The following is a 20,298-nucleotide window of genomic DNA, read 5'->3' on the forward strand; positions in this document are numbered from 1 at the left end:
ATAGGCTACCAGGGGCTCTTTGCACTCCATTGCCAAGTACAGAAAACTGGAGAAGAAAATCTGGTGTTTGCTTCTGACAGTTAACTGTTAGCAGAGGGCAGGAATGAAATACCTCCTTTCCTTATGTCCCTGCACAATGAACAAAAAATATTTGTAAGCCTGGAGGTTCACTTTCTCTGAGGTACCAGCCCAGATATTGCCAGCCAGACTTTAGAGTCTACAGAGGACTATCTTCCTCCTAACAGGATTTATAAAATGGGATTAAATACAGTTTTATCAATGAGTGAATAAACTAGAGGGTGTATTAAATAGAAAATACCTACTCAAAGAAGCAAATGTAAGAGTTTTGCACCATTAAAATTCCTGTATTAGACTCCACTAAGATGTTGGCTAATTTGTAGGATACATTATCTCTTCCTTTAATCTCTCCTTCCTGTGTGACAAGTCTCTGGGTATCAGTCATGATAATACACCTTATAACTCCTTTTCCTGAGAAATTAAAGGTGATAAAACTGTAAGGAGTGTCTGCCACGATTCAGTTACCATGTAATGACTGCTGTCCACTTCCCTGGAGGTGGTGGTTCTTCTGCAGCTATGAAGGAGCCTGTGGTGATGACTAGAGCAGACCGAAGCGGGCAGAGACCCCTGTCCATCCCTGGGAAAAGGGGTGAAGCACCTCTGAGACAGAGTTTAGATGAGAACTAGCTAGATCATTTTGGTAGGAAGTGCCTGCTTTTGCTGAAAATTTTAAAGATGAAAGTACCAGTCGAAATTCTAAGTATTTTTAGATGGTGCTCTACTGGGAAGGTACTTCTGCTGCCTCAGCATCCCAGTTTGTTCCCTGAACTGGACCACCTGGTCCAGGATAGCTACAACAGTCCCATGCCCTGGAGGAGAGAGGCAACGCTTTTGCTCTGCAGTTATTCCTAGTGCACTGCAAGAAATACAGAGCAGTCTGGCACATGAACTAACCAAATAACAGTTCCCGTAACACATCTGCAGTCATGTATCCAGCTGGGCTCTGCAGGAAAAAGCAGATTTTCAACTAAAATTGTTAAGATTTTAATTTAGGCTCTAAGCAGTCTTTTACTACCCCTCAAAATTATGCTTATTCCAGACTTGGGTTTGTGTTGAGAAACAGCTTCAATATAAACTTTAAAGCTCCGCCTAGTCTAGATTGCGGTGAGGGTTTTTAGGAAAACTAATCAGCAAATTTTCTGCTTGCTCAAGCATCTGTGGATAGTGAAAAATATAACCAAGATGGCCCTTTGTTTAAAACTCTAAACCTGACCAATTTGTTTCCTTGTTCTTTAGCCCATGTGAATCCGTTCTTGATTCACAGGTCAAATAATGCAGTCTTTTCTGTTTCAGCTGACTGAGGGATTGATTTATTACACTTTTGATTTACTCTTGGGAAAGTTACAAGCTCCCCAAGAAAGAACAGGCTGCCCAGATTAGGTGTCCTGGGGAAAGAGAGCCATATTATAAAAAACGTAGATTTCAACAATTCATTATGTCTACATAAAGTTAAAACCTTGCCTATCGTATACAGAACATACCTCTTTAAAATACCCAAATAAAGCCGAATAATCTTGGGCCACGAACTCTGTATTTTGTTGAAAGAAATAAAGGAACAACTAGGTAGTCTTATGACTCTGAGTACAAACAGGGTGAATCATGACATACCCAAATCATCGATCTTCCGTTAGACCACAGTATCACAATGCAGACACCTGCATTTTCCCAGTTACTTAATTTCTTATTCTTTTCTCAAGGTAAAGCCAAGTAGTGATAGACACACGAATTCAGATTTCGCTCCCCCCCCCCTTTTCAATAATACTAACTGCAAAATGCCTACTGATGTGGAACATTGCAAGGCCATGCAAACTCATGTCTCATACCTCAAGCTCTAAAATGGAGCCTCCTCTGTTTCTTTACTGTACTGTTTCATTAATATCAAACCTTTTAGCCAAATGCTGGCTGTTCACATAAAATACTACCATGCAAGTTTAAATGATTTGAAAGAAGGGCATGGAGGAATTAAGTTTTGCAGCATTAATTCTCAGATCTCTTATCCCTAATCCCAAGACCAAAATATCCAACAACTGCAGTAGGAAACAAAGAACAATCCTTTTTAGAGAAAGGGAATTTACTGTGAATGTAATTCAAGAATATATTTTCAGAACAATAAAAACGGGATATTTCTGAGTACTAGAAATCTAGAGCAAAAAATGTACTAAATGCTGGTTGAAAATCTAAAGCATGCCAGAAAAAACAGATGGCTGTTAAGACCCATTGTAATAAAGAAAAAAAATGTTCTAAAATGTTAGCTATTGTCCTTCTGTTGTCTGTACAGCATTGTGAGAAGCCACTTGCTTCTCCAAAGGTAGTAATATTGAACTAAAAGCTGATTTCACAAAGCTAAAGAGATCATAATTCACAGTTCAAGGTCAATCCATGAATGACTTGAATAAAACAGCACCACAACAATCAATCTGAGTTGAACAGATATGCTTGCTTTCTATATGCATTATTGTGTGCGGTTTGTTTTAAAATGTCTTTTCTCTATAGTAACGTGGTTTTTTGTCTGTGAACAAACACACTTCCAGCAATGAGTCTTTAAAGATGCATTTTTGAAGGAAAGACCTAGATGCCTAGCCTTAGAAACAGTATTTGCCCTACTTCTTATAGTAAGTTACTTTTTTCTGGTTAAATACAATATTCTTTTCCTCCAAACACTAGTCTTTGGAGGCTTCTCCTACCATCTTCTGCACTTACTCAGTTTTGAGGTGTAACCTTGTATTTGGAAGATCTGTGGGGGACCAGATCACCATCAATATATTTGCAAAGGTGTCCCCAGCCTTCTGCTGCCTGGGCTCTCCTATGGACCATGCTGCCAAAAGACAGACCTGAGGCAGGGGCTTGGACCTCCTCAGCGCTCTGTCACCCAACCAAGCCAGCAGTGACTGGTGTTGCGACACCACCCCCGGTGCTTTTAGCAACTTGGATTAAACCAGTCTGTGGTATCCCTCTAGCCTCCAGCACAAGGCTGTTTCTTACCATACATTACACTCTTAAGAGCAGAGTCATCTCCAAGCAAGAGCCAGAAGAGCGGAGCCCCCTTCCCTCTTGGCATGTCCCCCCAACCCTGGCTCCTGGTGTTCAGGGAAGCTCACATGGTTGAGCATGCTTTGATATAGGAATAGAGCAGGAGAAATATTCCTGTGCGTGCATGGTGGCCTTGGGGTGGAGAGAAGCAGCAACATTTTAGGTGGGAAGAAGGTCTGTGGGGCCAGGGAAGAAACCACGGGAGGAGGTTGAGGGATGACAAGAGCACAGCCGCACTCCCCAAACATCCTACAACCCTCTAAAACCCCACCGATTTTTCCCAGTGCCCCTTTCCTCTAAGGATCCTCTTCTGAGAAATCTGCTGCCACAAACTTAAATTTTACCCATGCCAAGAAGCAGCTGCCGGTTTGGAGGAAGGGTCAAGGGCAGAAGCGTGTAACAGAGGAATCCTCTTCCCTGTATTTAGCTAGTGTGAAGATCTGGCCTCCTGGTTGGCCTCTGTGGACCACAGTGACTATACAGTGATTCTATATGGACCACAGTGCCTGTATGTGCATAGCCTGTGCATTAGCAGGTAGTTTACACTTCCAGCACTGCTAGCATGCAATGTGTCTCCTTCAAAAAGCAACAGCACCCTACCTTCTTATTCACATAGGCACTACGTCATCCTAAAATATCAACCCAGGGACGTTTAAAACACGTACACAAACAAACCAGGTTTGGTTGGCAGTCCAAATAATCTGTGACCGTCGTGGCAAATTTCAATCCAAAATGCAAAAAGCTCTTGGTTTTTAACAGAGACAACTTGTGCAGGAGCTTCACCAGCTCGCTGACTCAAAGAGCAGAGAAAGAGGAATTACATATATCCCCTGACTGTGTTAGTTTGTTACAGACCATTTTACCAGTGCCAGCATGAAGAAAGGCAAACAAACGATTCTGCAGAAATCAAATTCAACTCCAAACAGGCACTTTGCATTGGTAATGTCAAAAAAGGAGCAACTTACCCACTTTCTGAGAAATGAATCAAAAGCTAAAACACACAGTGACTTGGAACAGCCACAGTAAAGGAATTCCAAATAAACGCTTTTATAACATAAGTTGGCAGTGTTAGCAATTCAAAACCATGATAATTCAGTTTCTAGGAGAAAAGATGCATAGGAAATAGCATGGTGCCCACACTGTGTCTTGTTACTGAAGTGGAAAATTCCTGGAAGTGGACAAATTTGAGAGCTTTAAGAGTGATTAACTATTTTGTGCCAGAGGGATTTCAGACCCCCAGACTGCATGAAAGGCAGGTGATAAATAGCAGTGACTTACTGCAAATGGCTGTGGAATAAAACGTTCAGTTGGAGATTAAGAATTAAGGTGGGGTGGAACATTTGTGACAGACAGTAAAATTACCAAAAAATTGAGTTCCAACAGGTTAGAACCTATCCATGAGGTGAGGTCAAACTTACTGAGTAGTTTCAGCTGAGAAAACCATTCACTGGACGTACTTTCCTTCAAAATAAAATAATTTTTTTAAGCGTTAAAAAATACATCGGACAGAATACTTGATTCTGACCCGAAATGCTAGTTTTCAGTATGCAATAAATACTAAAAAAAAAAAAAAAAAAAAAAAAAAAAAAGCGCCTCAATTTGCTATTTTTATTCAGTTTTCCCTACTCCACTTGTTAATTATTTTGTTCCATTTGAGTACCAAATGCAAAAAATCCCTCATTCAGCCAACTCCAGCAGACACAACCCTTCTTGCAGGAACTGTGACGGTAATTACAAGCACAAATCTGCCCAAGCAGGTTACAAGGAGAGCTCTCCCCAGTAGCTGCGGTGCCAGCTGCAGCGCAGATGTCTGGGTCATTCCTGGCCATTTAATGGTCACATCTGGATCTGTGATACCTGCTGGTCAGACTGGGTCCTTGCCTACCTTTTACAGCATTGATTCTTTTGTATTTGCATCACTGTTTGCAAATTAATTTCTTATCTTTCTAGATAATTTGTGTCACCACCCTACCTTACCCACCATATGAATTCCCAGCTCCTTCGAGAACACAGCCTTTACCCTTCTAGCTGGTGTGTATTTAACACCTTCACTGCCAGAACTTACTTCTGCCTCTATGCATTAGCAAAGTCCAGAAATATTTTTCTAAAATTGTAGCATCTCATGGAACATCAATGAAAACATGCTGCACCAGAGACAGAAAATACCAAGAATGCCTTGTTAAAAAAAAAAAAAAAAAAAAAAAAAAAGGAAAACTATTCACCTGGTTAAAATTAAATAAACCTTAGGAAACTGCAGTTATTTTGACAAGATATTAGATGTTATTTGCTCACAGTTATATCATCAACTTTAGGTTTAGAACTAGTGGCCTAAAAGCATGACAAGATCTTTTTTACTCAGAGGAATTCTTGTCCCATCTGCATTTTCTTCTATCAAAGTTATTGAGATGCACATAATTAGCCAGAGGCTAAATTTGGACCATAAAGCCATAATCTTTAGGGTTTTTTTTTGGTTGCTTCGTAAGTATTTCCACAGCAAAACAAATGGAATGTTACAAAGAGGCTTATTACATCAAATAAGGAATTAGCAGCAGGAATCAATAATCTCCAAAGTAAAAAAGATCCTATTTCCAGGCAAATACTCTTCAAAATAAACAAAAAAACCCCAACCCTCTGCAACAAAACACTTCCAGAGGGACACTGAAACCCTGTGTGCTATACTGAACAGGCTGCAGGCTTTCTTTTTGTCCTCTGTACAGTGTGACATCAGCTTTTTGACATTTTATGCCTGAAGTTTCAAGGGCTCAGTTCAACCCCTCCTGAAGTACCTCCACTTTCAGCCTCCTGACTAACATCAGGTAACTGTTCTCTTGCCTGCACATTCCCCAGCTCTCCCTGACACTTTATCAATGTAAAAACCTGCTTCATTATTACAATCTAGCTGCTGGGGGGAGACCAGTATTATTTTCATTACTTTTTTCCTTAATTCGAGCTGATGTTGAACTACAGAGGGGGAGGGAGTGCTCAATGACATCTTCCATCTTCCTTAAATAAAATGGGAGAGAAGCCTGTTCCTGGCCCAGCTGACCTGAAGAGTCATTTCTTCTTGACATTTCAGACACTTCACTTCTTAAACCCCATTGGGACAGTGTTGTAGATGTCTTCCTTGTGATATTTCAAATGATGATGCCATTAAAATGCACATTTTTGCAATTGTTTGTTCTTTAAAGACAGACTGCTTCAAATTGGTGATTGATTTTTGAGCTCCTTACCAGTCTGAATAGTTTTACGCAACTAGCATTCAGGCAGAGAGGCTGGAGAGAGTTAATATTTAAAATATTTTGTAAGCAAGATGAGGAAAGTAGATTTGTTCATGGCTGCTGACACGCCATAGGAGAAGCCTGGATTTCCCTGCAGGGCACACTCAGATGCCAGGACTGAAATACCTCTGTCCTGGGCTTTCGGTGTCCTGGTTTTGTGGCATCCACTTGTTTTCTGCACATCCAGCTGCAGTGAAGGCGAGGGGAGGGGGCTTGAGAGAGGGAGCCAAGGGAATCAGCACAGTCACCCTGACAAAAATCCCTGCTGAACACGTACCGATGATGCACAAAGCATTCGTAAAACTGAGAACTGCACCTACTGCTAGGAGAGCCTGCAGATGGGTACGTGGAACGTGCTGCCTAGGATGGCCTAGGCAAGCAGATACAGTGCCTGCTTCCCAGGTCTGCTCGCCTTCAGTATTGGTTTAAAATCTGCAATTTCTCACGCACCAGCAGCGAGCTGAAGTAAAAGAACACACTCTTTCAGCCCTTCCTTCCAACCCCCACTGGCCACAGCCACGTGGACTTGCCTTTTGCTTTACAAGCATACTGAATTTACATCTGTACCTCATAGTTTATTGGGTGTTAAGCCCACCCTCGTGACTGGAGATTACCTAGTGCTAATAACAATTCTGCTCCTGCTTGACTGCAGCGGTGCTCTGCTGAGCCCAGCTAATGAACATCAGCTGCCAAGGAAGAGGAGGGGAAAAAATGTCTCGCAACTATTACACTCTGTCAGCTTTTCAAACTCCGATGAGCAGTGTTTTTGGCAAAACGTGCATCAAAGACATACTTCCACCCTGTTTTCTTACTAGAGCCATTAGAACATTGCTGTACTCTGCACTTCTGGAGATCATTGCTGTTGTAGAGATACCAGGCAGCACCACTGCAGGCTGGCTGGGACATTTTTGAGAGCAGCAAGCTCCCAATTCCCCAAATTGAGAAAGAACAATAAACCTGTTTGTTGTCTCTGGATCCACCCAGAGACAGAAAGTTTTGAAGGCAGATCTTAAAGTTCTGCTTCAGATAGCTGGAAAAGGAGAAAAGAGCTATACAAGGATGCAAGGAATGTGAAACACTCTTGGAAGTGAAACTGGGACACTGGGGGTTATTTTTCGCTATGGCAGAGGTGGATGGAGGGGATGGGGGGGTGCAGCACTGAGAAATGCTTGCTGAGGGAAGCTGGGTGTCTGGAGTTGATTTCCATGTGAATACAGCGTGCCTGTGAGATGTTCTTGCTTAGAAACTGAACCCTGGTAATTTTTTCCATGGAGCAGAACATGAGGAGTTTGGTCTCAAGGGCTAACCCCATACTCTCTTGGAACTGAAGTGAGCTAGAGACTTCTACAGGCTACATGTCATAGACAGGCATTTGTCAGAGCTTGTGACCTGGCTAAATTGTTTGTGCCGACACAGCCATTGTGCAATAACCCAAAGTAGGAGAGATTTATCGAGCATTGCATCAGAACAGCCTTGTAAGACACAGTCACAGTAACCTTAGACTGGGGGGAGCGAAGGGAGTCAGGACTGGGAAAGTCTGAGACAGAACTTGGCCACTCTGCAGGGCCACAGGCACACAAAAGATCAGCCAGCGCTGCATTTCCAAAGGTGAAGACCTTGCTAATACACAAAGATGTCACCAGCTCTTCTGATGCCTTGTGCTATCGCAGAAGGGTTGAGGTTGGCAGGGACCTCTGGAGGTCATCTGGTCCACCCCCCCTCTCCTCAAGCAGGGCCACCAAAAGCCAGGACTGTGTCCAAGTGGCTTTTGAATATTTCCAAGAAGGGAGACTCCACAACCTCCCTGGGCAACCTGTGCCAGTGCTTGGTCACCCACAGTGAAAATAAATATTTCCTGGTGTTCAGACAGCACCTCTTGTGTTTCAGTGTGTGCTCACCACCTCTGGTCCTGTCACCAGGCTCCACGGAGAAGAGCCTGGCTCCGTCCCCTCCCTTCAGGCATGTATACACATTGAGAAGATCCCCCCTGAGCCTTTTCTTCTTCAGGCTGAACAGTCCCAGCTTTGCCAGCCTTTCCTCATAGGAGAGATGCTCCAGTCCCTCAAACATCTTTGTGGCCCTTCACTGGACTCTCTCCCATACGCCCTTACCTCTCCTGTACGGAGGAGCTCAAAACTGGACACAGCACTGCAGGTGTGGCCTTACCAGTGCTGAGCAGAGGGGGAGGATCACCTGCCTTCACCTACTGGCAGTACTTTTTCTAATAACACAGCCCAGGATACCATTAGCCCTCTTTCTCCTGCCAAGGCATGTTGCTGGCTCATGTCCAGCTTGGTGTTCATCAGGACACCCAGATCCTTTCTGCCAATCTGCTCTCCAGTTGGGCAGCTCCCAGCATATACTGGTGCATGGAGTTGTTCTTCCCCAGGTGCAGAACTTGGCACTTGCCTTTGTTGAAATCCACGATTCCCATCTGTCCATTTCTCCAGCTTGTCAAGGTCCCTCTATATGGCAGCACGACCCTCTAGTGCAACAATTCCGGGTCATCAGCAAGTTTGCTGAGGGTACACCTTGTCCATTAATGAATGATGTTAAAGAGGACTGGTCCCAGTATTGGCCCTCAGGGGTATACTGCTAGTTAGTGGTCTAGACTTTATGCCACTGATCACCAGCTTCTGGGCCCAGCCATTCAGACAATCTTCAATCCATCTGCCCATCCAGCCCATACTTCAACAACTTCACTGGGAGCATCTTAGGGGAGACAACACTGAAAGCCTTACTGAAGTCTACATACACACCATCTACTGCTCCTCCCTTGTCTACCAGGCCATTGTGCAGGGTCATCAAGCATGACTTGTGAAACCATGTTGACTACTCCTGATGACTTTCTTGTCCTTTACGTGCCTGGATATGGTTTCCAGGATTAGCTGCCCCATCACCTTCTCAGTGATCAAGGTGAGGCTGCCTGATTCCTGTTATTCCCTGAGTCTTCCTTCTTGAATATTTATTTGACATTTGCTTTCCTCCAGTCTTTGGGCATTTCTCCCGGTTGCCATTATTGATCAAAGTAACGTTAAAGAAAATAAAGATGGCACAAAATCTTTCATACTGCTGCGTCAAATTCATCCTTTCAGCTATACTTTTATGCTCAACAGGGAGGCGGCATTGTTCTCTCTTGAGGTTTTTAACAAGTGCCCTAATTTTTAAAACATGATACGTCTAGTGACAAGTGCACAGAACCGAGAGAAAGGCAGGGTACAGTGATGGGCAGGTGGGAGAATCAAATCTGAGGCAGTCAAGTGCGTAACGATCAGGGAGAATGCTGAGACAAGTGAGCTGTGATGCCAAGTATTCCCCCACTGATGCCCTTCATTTCCCTGTCACTGTCTTTGGATCTGCTCTAAAATCCTTCAGACTGAGGCCAAGGGCTGTACCGTATCCTGAACCGGGGTAGGGTGGAGGGGAGCTACTCGCACCACTGAAATACAAGGAGAATTAGACAGAAGAAAGACTCTGAAGAGAAGAATTAGTCAAGACAAAAGGAAATAAAAGTACCTCCCCAAAATGTGTCACACTTGATGGGTTTCAGAGGCAAAAATCATATCTTCTCACTGCTGCAGAGCCTTTTCTCATCTGTCATGTTACATTAGAAAACATGATGGAGCCTTAACTTGCTGGAATTAAACAGCGTGGTGCCAAATGCTGGTAGCTCTTATAACTGCAGTAATTAGATTTTCTTTGCTAGTCGGAGAGGGAAGCTGAAATGGCTGGTGAGGTATCACACATCTCAGCATGTGTATCTGCCCAAACAAGCGAGGGGCAATGGTTCTGCCCTAACCCAAGGGTGAGGGACACCAGGCATTTGCACTCAGTTAATTGGGAAAAGAGAAGGAGTTTCTGGGGACGTTCTGGCCTTGGGACATCAGCCACTCCTCCTCCTGAAAGAAGCAGAGGGAGGTTTTGGGATCAGCTCGAGAATTCCCTGGCAGGGGAGATTTAAGAAGGCACCAAACTCCCCACTTCGAGACTGATGTGCAGCTGCAGTGCGTCCATAAGCCCAACTCCAAGCAAATTCCTCTCAGAGAGGCTGCTCACCCTCTTTCTTTTACAGCTGAAACCTGGATGTTGGGGCAGGGAAGTCCTTGCACTGGGGCAGAGAGTGTTCCAGGCAAGCCAGGGAGAGTTCAGGTGCTCCAGCTTCCCTGTGCAGCCAAGCAGGCCAAAGGAGCTCATTGGTCACGCTGCTCCCAGGCTTGGCTGGAGGTTGGCCAGTGATGGGGCCACGGAAGGACCTTCATGGCAGATGGCCAGAGGCTTTTCCCTGTAGCTTCTGTGAGTGCCTCCTGAGGACAGCATTTACTTGCGGTTTACATCTCCCTGCGTGCTCCCCCACAGGACCTGGGTGCAACCGAGCTGCTGCCATCCCACCACGTGACCGAAGTCCCCTGAATGCTGCCATCCACCATCCCACCAGGTCCCTGAGGTCCCTGTGCGTGTAGAGGAGAAGGGACCCAGGCAGCGTCCCTGTTCCCCACTGAAGGAGCAGGCTGGTGCCTCTGCAGCCCCCGCTGGCTGAGACCAGGGTCTCCTGCCTGAAAGGCTGGATTTTAAATCAAGGCCAGTTGATTGCAGGGAGGGAGGAAGACCATTTCTGTCTTGATTACTCCAAGAAAGGAAATCATGAAGACTCTGCCAGCATGCTGAAAAGCTCAGATATTCTGCAGGATAAATAGTCCAGCCTGACATTATAGATCCTTGCTTATTTAGCAAATACAATATACTGAATGCTATTTTTATTAATTACTCATTAACCGTCAGTGTTGCTGCCTCTGGAATTCAGGGATGTCAGCAAAGAACTAGGTTACTGAATTTACCTTGGTGCTAACGTGCTTTCCCTGTAGTTTGCTGGTTTGAAGATTATTTATCATCAGAAAGGCAAGCACTGAATACAGGCTGCATACTTACAGACAGCTGATGCGGTCTACTGCACATGAGAGAACTTCCTCTTCACTAATGTTATTAACATAAATGGTAATTTTACATGGTCAGGTCTGAGGCTAAGGACTTCGTTTAATCCCCACATATGGTCTGTGCAGTGCTTATGAATCCCAGTGCACTGAAATATGAGCATAATTCACATCTGCGCTTGCCTTGCAAAGACTGGTTGCAACTTTTCTGCATGTATTCAAAAAAAGTCGCTGTCCATCTCTACGTGATCCTCACGTTAACACTGTATCTTAGGGAAAACAGGCAAAATTCCAACCTTACATAATCGCACCAGTTGTAGTGGTAACTATATTTGATTTCTTGGTACATTTGTCCAAAAGACATTTATAATCCTATATAAAACGAACTCATAAGACATTAAATCCTGTTTACTACAGGACTAACTCTTCAAAGTCACCTCTATTTACTCACATACAATAACCTGCATGTGAAACTCCTGTTTTTCTGGACATGGACAGATGAACCTGCACACAAGTTAAGACTTACTTCTTTAGCATTCCTGCTTGTGCTCACAGTAATAGTCACAGTGCACATATATGAGCGCATATATACTTAAAAGCTGATTGGAGCCAGGATAAAAACCTGATTTTATGTGTTTGACTCCTTTACGAGGATAACCTATGTTAATCTCCTGAACGTGTTGCCAAATAGGCCATAATACACCAAAGGGGAAAAAAACTGCAAACTGTAACTTCTGAGAGAGGTTAAATATTTTGCTCAAAAAGCAATTTCTCCATTTTACAATCATCAGGCTACAAAGTGAAATTTATTCCTGCCAGTCTGCTTCTTTTATATACTTGTACTGCCATCTGATTTGCTTCCTTTACGGAAATTACAAGGTCATCCAAACTGAGCAACTGTTGTGCTTGTGATTAACTCCCCACAATCAGCAGACACAAAACATGAAGATTTATGGTTAGTTTTTTTTCAAGGTGGAAATTTATGAGCTGGTTCTTAATGGAGATGCCCTAAATTTGTCAGCATTAACCAGAAAAAAAAAAAGTCAAACAAACCACCTTTGTTTTCTTGTTATAAAGCCAGAATATAGTATTTTGAATCAGCTGCTTCCTTGGTTGTGTTTGTTTCACCTGGTTTTATTAATACTTGTCATTCTTTTACTCAAAAGAGTACTGTGTGGACTCCACATGGCCTCTTGTTTAACGGAGAAATAAAAGACTATTTCTATTACCGACATATGTTATTTCATTACTGCCACAAGCTTGCATTATATCACCATGAATTATTTTGCCCAGCAGAGAAATGGGGCTTCCTCTGAGGTAAGAGCTGACAGTGGCTGACAACTAAAAGCAACGCTGCAAACAATCCAGGGTGGAAAATGAAGGATACCACACCCCACCGAAACGGCAAAGGAAACTAAGGTAGACTAAATATATTTGCCTGGGCTGTGTTGACAGCTCAAGTTAGACCTCAGACACAGACTGTGTCAAAGGGCTGAAGAGGATGGGAGGCACGAAGAGGAAATTGCAGCCCCGTAGTGTATTCTGCCTCGGCTTCTGCACAGCAAGGATGGGAGAAACAGATGTTGCAACGACAGCACAGGGTGACTTGCGCTGCTTCCATGAGAGCAGGCACCGGGAGCAGTGACAGACCCCAGGAATAACAAGTACCTTCCTGGGCTGGCAACGTCTCTGATTGAAATGAACTTCTGACACGGAGAAAACACTTTCCATTTCACCAGCGGCCACCCGGGTGCCTCTGGGGAGACCTCGCCCTCAAATGCTGCTGCCTGTTGCCTGTCATTAAGAGCATTCTTCTCCCCAGCACAACGTTCCTCCTCCTTTATAGGAACGTAAATAAATTGTCTCTGCGCATTTGGAGCCCCACCTTCTAACGTGGAGAGACACATCTGACCAAGAATAGACTACAACCACTCTGCAAGGCTTTGCTTTCATACACAGCAAACATCTGCTGGCTCTGGTTGAGCAAAACTGGTGGCAGAAGGAGTTTGCTCTGTCCCAAGGTAAAGCTGTGACAGTGGAGCGATCACACTGCCAGGGTCCATCCAGACCACAGGTTAAGGGCACTGTTCACTCCACAAACAAGGGAGCACCTAGAGGTGATGTGTTTTGTGGTGACATTACCCACTGTCACCTCCCCATTCCCTTGACTGCTCCACTGACGTTTTGCCATAGTAAATTACTCAGATGAAGCAACCTCATGCTGTTAGTTGTTGAAACTCATGTCAAAGCCATAGTAATAGCATCATTTGTGATGATGGACTTGTCTTTTGCTGTGATGAATGATGTTAGCTACGAAAATTCCTAATATAAAGAGACAAGTCCAAACCGTCTCCCTGTCCTACCGAAACACAGAGTTCAATGTCTAAAGAGATCCTGATATCTGGGTGGTTTTTCAAAAGCATGCAAACTTTGCTGTCAATGAGAGTTTGTCAACTAATGGAATTTTCCAAAGTTCATAGGCACATACATACATTTGGAGACCCCAACATACCTTGACATCTATGTGTATGTGTGCATGGGTTTCTCTCAGTGGCTTGCCTGAGGTCGTAAATGGAAGATGCAGCCTTCCCAGAGTGTTTTACCTACAAAGCCACCATTGCTTTCAGCACAGCAGAGCTCGGCAGGACATCAATCACAGAAAAGACAGCTGACAAGGGTCTTGAGAGCCCATCTCCCATCCGTACCCCACACAAAACCCCGATCAGTTCTGCTCAGAGTATTTATTACTGGCAGTTGAGCCCATGGGTGTAACAATAACTCGGTTTCAGCTTGTTGCCCATAGATGATCACCTGCTTTTGCTGCCTTCCCCCCGATGCTAAGGGCCATTTAGATAGCTCCCTTGGGGTTTCTCACAAATGTACAGCTTCCTCATGAGGGTAAACTAAAAGGGGGAAAAAAAAAGCTGTTTTCCCTAGGTACCACCACAGCTAAAGCCCAGGCTGAGCACTTGGCAGCTTTTTTTTGGTCACCCCCATTCATGCATCTAGCGCTGTCGCATCGTCCCCTCTAATCCAGGATTTAGATGAGCTTGTTTACCACAATCCCATTTTCCGTGTGATTTATCCCCAGCACCCGCCATGGGAAGAGGCGAGCCTCACACACACACGCGTGCGCGCTGCTGCGGGGATGAGCTCTTGCTTTAGGCACTTGCTTTTCTCTCATTAGTGGAAGCTAACAATAAGTGTGAGAATTGCAGACGTCAGAGGTAATTAGGAAGAAATTATTTCACGTTACCCAACAAAATGAGGTCTGTGAATAAAGCCTAATCCTGCTGTCTGCCCATTCTCTTTATCCCTAAATGACTCGGAGGTGGGGAGGGCACAAAATGCTCCCCACAGCGCGGGCCGCGGAGCAGCCACGAGGAGATGCAGCCATGCCTGACAGGGGCCACCTTGCTGCCATCCTCTGTCGGAACAAACCCTCCCCTCAACAGGACTGTGACACTGTTTAAACAATTAACCATTTCAAAAAGCCCAATCTCCTCACGGCCTAATTTTTTTGTAAATAAAAATGGTGACTTTGGAGTGTTCAGTCCCCTCAGGCCTCTGAGGGAACTGCTGTGCATTTTAGCGATTGCACAAAACCCTTCCTCAGTAAAATCTATCTCTGTTCCTATCATGGTATCCTTTTCCCAAACTGTCCAGTGTTTCTACTCTTCTTTCTGGTTCACGTCTCCTTCTATCTACAAACATACTCCATTGCTCTTTCTCCTGAGTAGTTTCCCTCACTCAGAGGGACACACGGACACCCAGCACCTGATGTGAACAACTCCAAACCCCTCATGGCAGCCTCATGACAGTTTAAAAATCAATTTTATACTTGTGGGAATTCACCAAGTTCATTTCATCACAGGATTTCTGTTTCTAGGCAATATTTTTCAGTAGAGCTGAGGAAGACGTAGTATTGATCAGGGAATGCGTAGAGTAGATTACCTTTCTGATCCTGGTAGTAGGTGACCATCATCTGTCAAACCTGCAGCTCCATAACAAAGATTTATGCTTTTCCATGCTTCATTCCTCAGTCATAGACATCTTGGTACTATTTCCAAAGCATCAATGGGACTATAAACGTATCTATCAGGTGTGCACGTCCGTATCTCAAGCATACATATTTACAGCCCTATGCACACAGACAGCGTCTCTGTGATCTATTTTCATACTTCCCGTCCTTTGCCTCGTGATATTTGCAATGTATTATTTATATGGCTTCAGATCAAGGCTTTCTGCTTGCTGGTGAAAGGACAGCACCCTGTGAGGTGTTGTAGCGAGTGAATCTAGGGCTGAACAAAAACCGGTGCAGAGCACGACTGTGTGTCTGACAGAGGTGCGTGCCATCGGTTCACTGCTTTAAAGCCAGCAGCACGTATACAGCGGCGCACACACAGGATTCAGCCGAGCACAGGGACGTCCATCACTCAAAATCACAAGAGAGACAAAACATAGTGTGTGGACACCACAAGAAGTTACTTTCTTCTTTATTTGTTTCCAGTTTAATTATTTTCTAGTGAATTATTTATTTAACGTGCAGAGGGGTGCTCACCCACCTCACCTCTCTTTGCTTTCACAACCAGGCACGGTTCTGCATTAAACGCGTCTCCTGCAATCGGCACCTTTTGGCAGCAGCACAGCACAAAATCTTACTGGGCTGTAAAATCTGACTGGGTTGCCTGGGGCACCTGCCAGTGACGGGTAGTAGCCCCCTGACACATACTGCTCGCCTGTGGACAGCCTTCATGTATCTCCCTGCCTTGTGACCTGCAGCCACCCTGCCCTCTGCCCCCCGGCGGGTAGGAGAGTGCTGACAAGACAGACATGATACTGACCAGTAAGAATACTGTGAATATTAAGAAGTTCCTTTAACATTGATTATTAGCAATGTGATGATAATATTACTGGATTACCAGATTTTTTGTATGATTAGATCCAGCAGGTGGGAAAAGCCAGGATGAAGGCAATTCAGGGAAAACAGATAAGGACACTGCCATGCACTCTTGAAAAGCACTGGAGCAAAATCTCAGCTTTAATACTCCTGTATCTAATTGCTAATGAGCACCTTCACTAGAGCTGGGGGGTTAAGAGACTCAAAAAAGACTTGAGTGCATTGGAAAACCTCTCTTGTGGGATGTGAGGCAGATCAGCCATAGTCTAAAGATACACATTGTCTCAAGGTATGGGGGAGACTTTGTGAAAGACATGCAAAGAAACCAGGTCTTCCCAGGTCAAGGGACTGCAAAGTCCTCAGCAAAGTCTGGTGTAGCATATGGCTGTACAGAAATAGATAGATGTATTTTCTCTAAAGGGCTTTTGGGCTTTCTAAAAAATATGTTGAATGAGGAAGTCTGTGTGGTCTCTTATGACACTGTTATGATTCTTTGGTGAAACAGAAGTGCAAGGACTGGTACTGAAGCACCCGTGTCTGCACCAGGGGACAGTCCTGCAGTCTCTGGGACATATGTGGCTCTGCTGTGCATCATCCATCAGTGCTGGCCCTTCTCCTCACCAGGGGCTCCTGTCAGGCCATGCCTTTATAATTGCCCCTGGGAGAGTCTCCAAGCTCAGATCCACTTGCTTCACCATCTTAGCCCAGATATGCTCAACTCCTGTCACCCTGATAGCCACTGAAAGCTAAATCCAGGTCCTCCTGCTCCCCGCTCTAACCTGAGTAACTGGGGGACCACTCCTTTCCAGCAGGTCCAACATGGCCAGAGAGACAGGCAGAAGGCTGCCTGTCTTTTCTCTCTACCTGTTAACTTTCAGAGTCCTGTTTTTCTACCTGTTTTCTCCTTTCTGTCTTACAGTCACTTAGACGCGCTTCTAGGAGCGTCTGTGAAGCTGTGCAGGTACCAGAGGGATAAAATGAAGGAGTATGGGAGAAGCTAAGCATGCAGGAAAAAAAAAAAAGAAGAAAAAAAAAAGAAAACCATACCCACTTAAAGATTTACTTAGTGCAGAAGGTCTGCATTTTAGAGTAGAAGTTAATGGAGTTGTAAGGGTTTTTAGCAGCCAAGAACATGGCCTCCAGCATCCATTTCCTATCCCCAAGTCACATGTGGTTATGAGCTGGAAGCTCTGCATCTTAATTCACTATTTTTGCACCTTGCTTCGTAGTGGGTATCGCATTCTGGAGTAGTTCATTCTGGTTTGGTCAGAGGGAGAGCTCTTCTAATTAGTTGCTGCAATTGCTGTGTAAAGTCTACCCAGAAAAATGGTGCAGCAGCCTATTCTTGTGGCTGGAATTCAAGTCACGTGTGATGTCCTGCCTTTGCCAGGGCATATTTTGCCATCTTGGGCAAAAAGTTCCATTTTTGCCTGGATATACATGTGCTGGGCTGTCATAGGGGATGCACATGATAGGCACAAAGGTGCTAATTTGTCTCATGGCTAAGCTAATATTCAGGTGTGTAATGGGCCAGATCCTGCTATAGGATGCAGCCTCACCTATACAACTGGTCTCGTGTAAGTCAAGGCACTCTTCTCCCAGCATGGGAAACAGGCAACATGGCAAACTCCACTCTGGAGTCTCTTTACCTATTGGTGGACGCAATAATAAAGTCAGAACAATTTTCTGGGACTAGCTGGAGATTCAGAGGTTTCAAGCTATGTTTAAAGAGGATCTGAACAAACAGTTCTGAGCCAAATTAATTCTTGGTGCAACTCTAATGAGGCTGGAGGAACTGCACCTGGGATGATTTGCGTCCCACACAATATGTCAGTGGTCAATCTCTCAATATGCCTGGCTACGAGCATCTTTAAAAATTATGCTCTCTTTATAGAACTAAATTCTGATCTGCCAGATGTGGTAGCCAATGAGCCCTTCCTCACTAAATACTGAGAGGATTATGCATAGATACTGAAGTATCCTAATCAGCCTCTTGGTGAACCTTAATTGATCCATTACAGACAATAACTATTTGCTGAAGTTTTTATTCTGGTTTTTCACTTGTGTAAGTAGCATATGTAATTTCATTGGCTGGCTATTTTAAACCATAGGGGACCATTGGTGGAACAGTACAAATCCCTCTGAAATCCAAAATTGCCAGCTGCAATTATAGTCTGCATCTAGCATCTTCTCTAAGGACTATAAATGCTTCACTACTTTAATTTTGCTTGCCATTTGCATCACTGCGTGACAATTCCTGAGCGATGGCAAAGGATGGATTCAGTAATGAAGTCTGGACAGTAAAGAAGTACTGTCTACATTGAAATTTTCTGTTTCAAGCCAACATTTATCAGTCTGTGTGCATGGATACATCACATGTAGATACAAAGCACTGGTAAGACAGGTACCTTCGTTTTGGCTGAAATATTTGTGGCTTTTTGAATATTAGAGATGAAGAAAGTTGTTTTCTCCTCATATTGCTTGATTTTTTTTAACTTCTCAAAAGACTGAAATGCTAGAGTTGTAAATACTGCTAATTAAAAGGCCAGATTGGCAACTATATTATTCCAGATAAGGCTTGTGAAATTTGACCAATTTCAGTGATGTTCCATTGGAATAAACCAGGAATGAAACAGTAGTGGCTCAGCTATTTTTTCAGCTCGTATATACACATTAATTATTTGAACTATTTGTGAATGCCTTAAGTCCTACCTGTATTAGAAGACAATGATTAAGAATTATACCTCAGACTGAATGAGCAGAGATACAATTGGGAAAACAAACAACAACATTGTGAGAATATGTGGCGTACACAGGAAGGGTTCTGGGTATTGCCAAAATTAGTTTCCCTTGTTAAAAATATACGCTGAAGAAACATTCTTTAAAGGGGAAAAAGCAGGTTTTGGAGAGGTGAGATATAAAATATTTATAATAAAAAACACCTGGGGCACAGTGAGCTGTGCAGAGTCAACGTTTGCAAATGGCACTATTTACCTTCATCAGACAGAGCTGTAAAACTTCTGAGAGACCCAAGTAAATCAGGCAAACGGGCAAGACAGTGGAACTGCTGTTCAATGTCATTGCAAGGTCAAGCAGTGCACAGCAAGATAGGCTAAAAGACAAAAAACTTCACCTCTTCACATACTTCAAAAGGGTTCAAAATGAATCATATCAGCACTGGGACCCTTGGTATCATGTGGTGTTCCAGAGCTCCATGTGCAGCTGCAGTCTATTAGGTTGAATAAAGACTAGAAAATCAGTACTACTGAATCTATACTACTGAAAAATCAGTACCAGCAACAGTGCGGTGCCATCTTGCACACTTTGGGCATCACTGCTGAGGCCCTCTAACAAGAACACTGAAGAATTAGAGAAGTCTTGGAGTAGGCTAAGCGTGATTCAGCACAAAGACTTTCAAAGACAGACTGGAAAGATGCGATTAGTTTATGCTAAAGAAGTGATAAACAAGGTAATGAAAAAAAAAAAAGTAGATAAAATGCAGACAGAGGTATTTACCAGAAGCTCCTATTGTTCCTGTCTCCACAACATTGTAGCAGTGTTCCCCTCTTAGCCCTCTCACCAACAACAAAAAAGAAAACCCACAAGAAAAATCCCAGCAACTGGCTTGTCTTCTGCTTGTGGTTTTCTCAGTCACACTGAAGGACAATTAACGGCATTCACCAGCTCTGCATACCACCAAGTTGATAAGAGTATTAAACTGATTCCAGAAATCATGGTTGGAGCATACGAGGTTTTTAGACATTTCTACCTGACCTCAGTTTACTAATTCTTGACAGAAATCTTCCACATTTAATGGCATCCCTCTATACCCCATGCAATACAGCAAACCAGAACAGCTGGTGAATAACACTGTTAGGAAGAAGAAAGAATCTAGACAGGGTAAATCTGTCCAAACTGACCCAACAAAATGAGGTACTGAAGGATGTAAATATTTTGGATCAGGAAAAGATTTACCTACTCATGGGAGATGCAGTCAGAAGAGAAAGTTACACCATTGCCCTTTGGCCAAACTAACTAAGATCTTATCAAATGGCACCGGCAGCTACAGTCCAAAACGTTATCA

At 43.8% G+C, this 20,298-nt stretch overlaps 1 protein-coding gene across 5 annotated transcripts in view; it reads right to left on the reverse strand.

Moving 5' to 3' along the window:
• PHACTR1 (phosphatase and actin regulator 1) overlaps positions 1-20,298 on the reverse strand; it is a 303,507-nt gene that overhangs the window by 30,396 nt on the left and 252,813 nt on the right. The window lies entirely within an intron of this gene.

This window comes from Falco naumanni, chromosome 3, assembly GCF_017639655.2.
Source record: "Falco naumanni isolate bFalNau1 chromosome 3, bFalNau1.pat, whole genome shotgun sequence".
Taxonomy (NCBI): Eukaryota; Metazoa; Chordata; class Aves; order Falconiformes; family Falconidae; genus Falco; species Falco naumanni.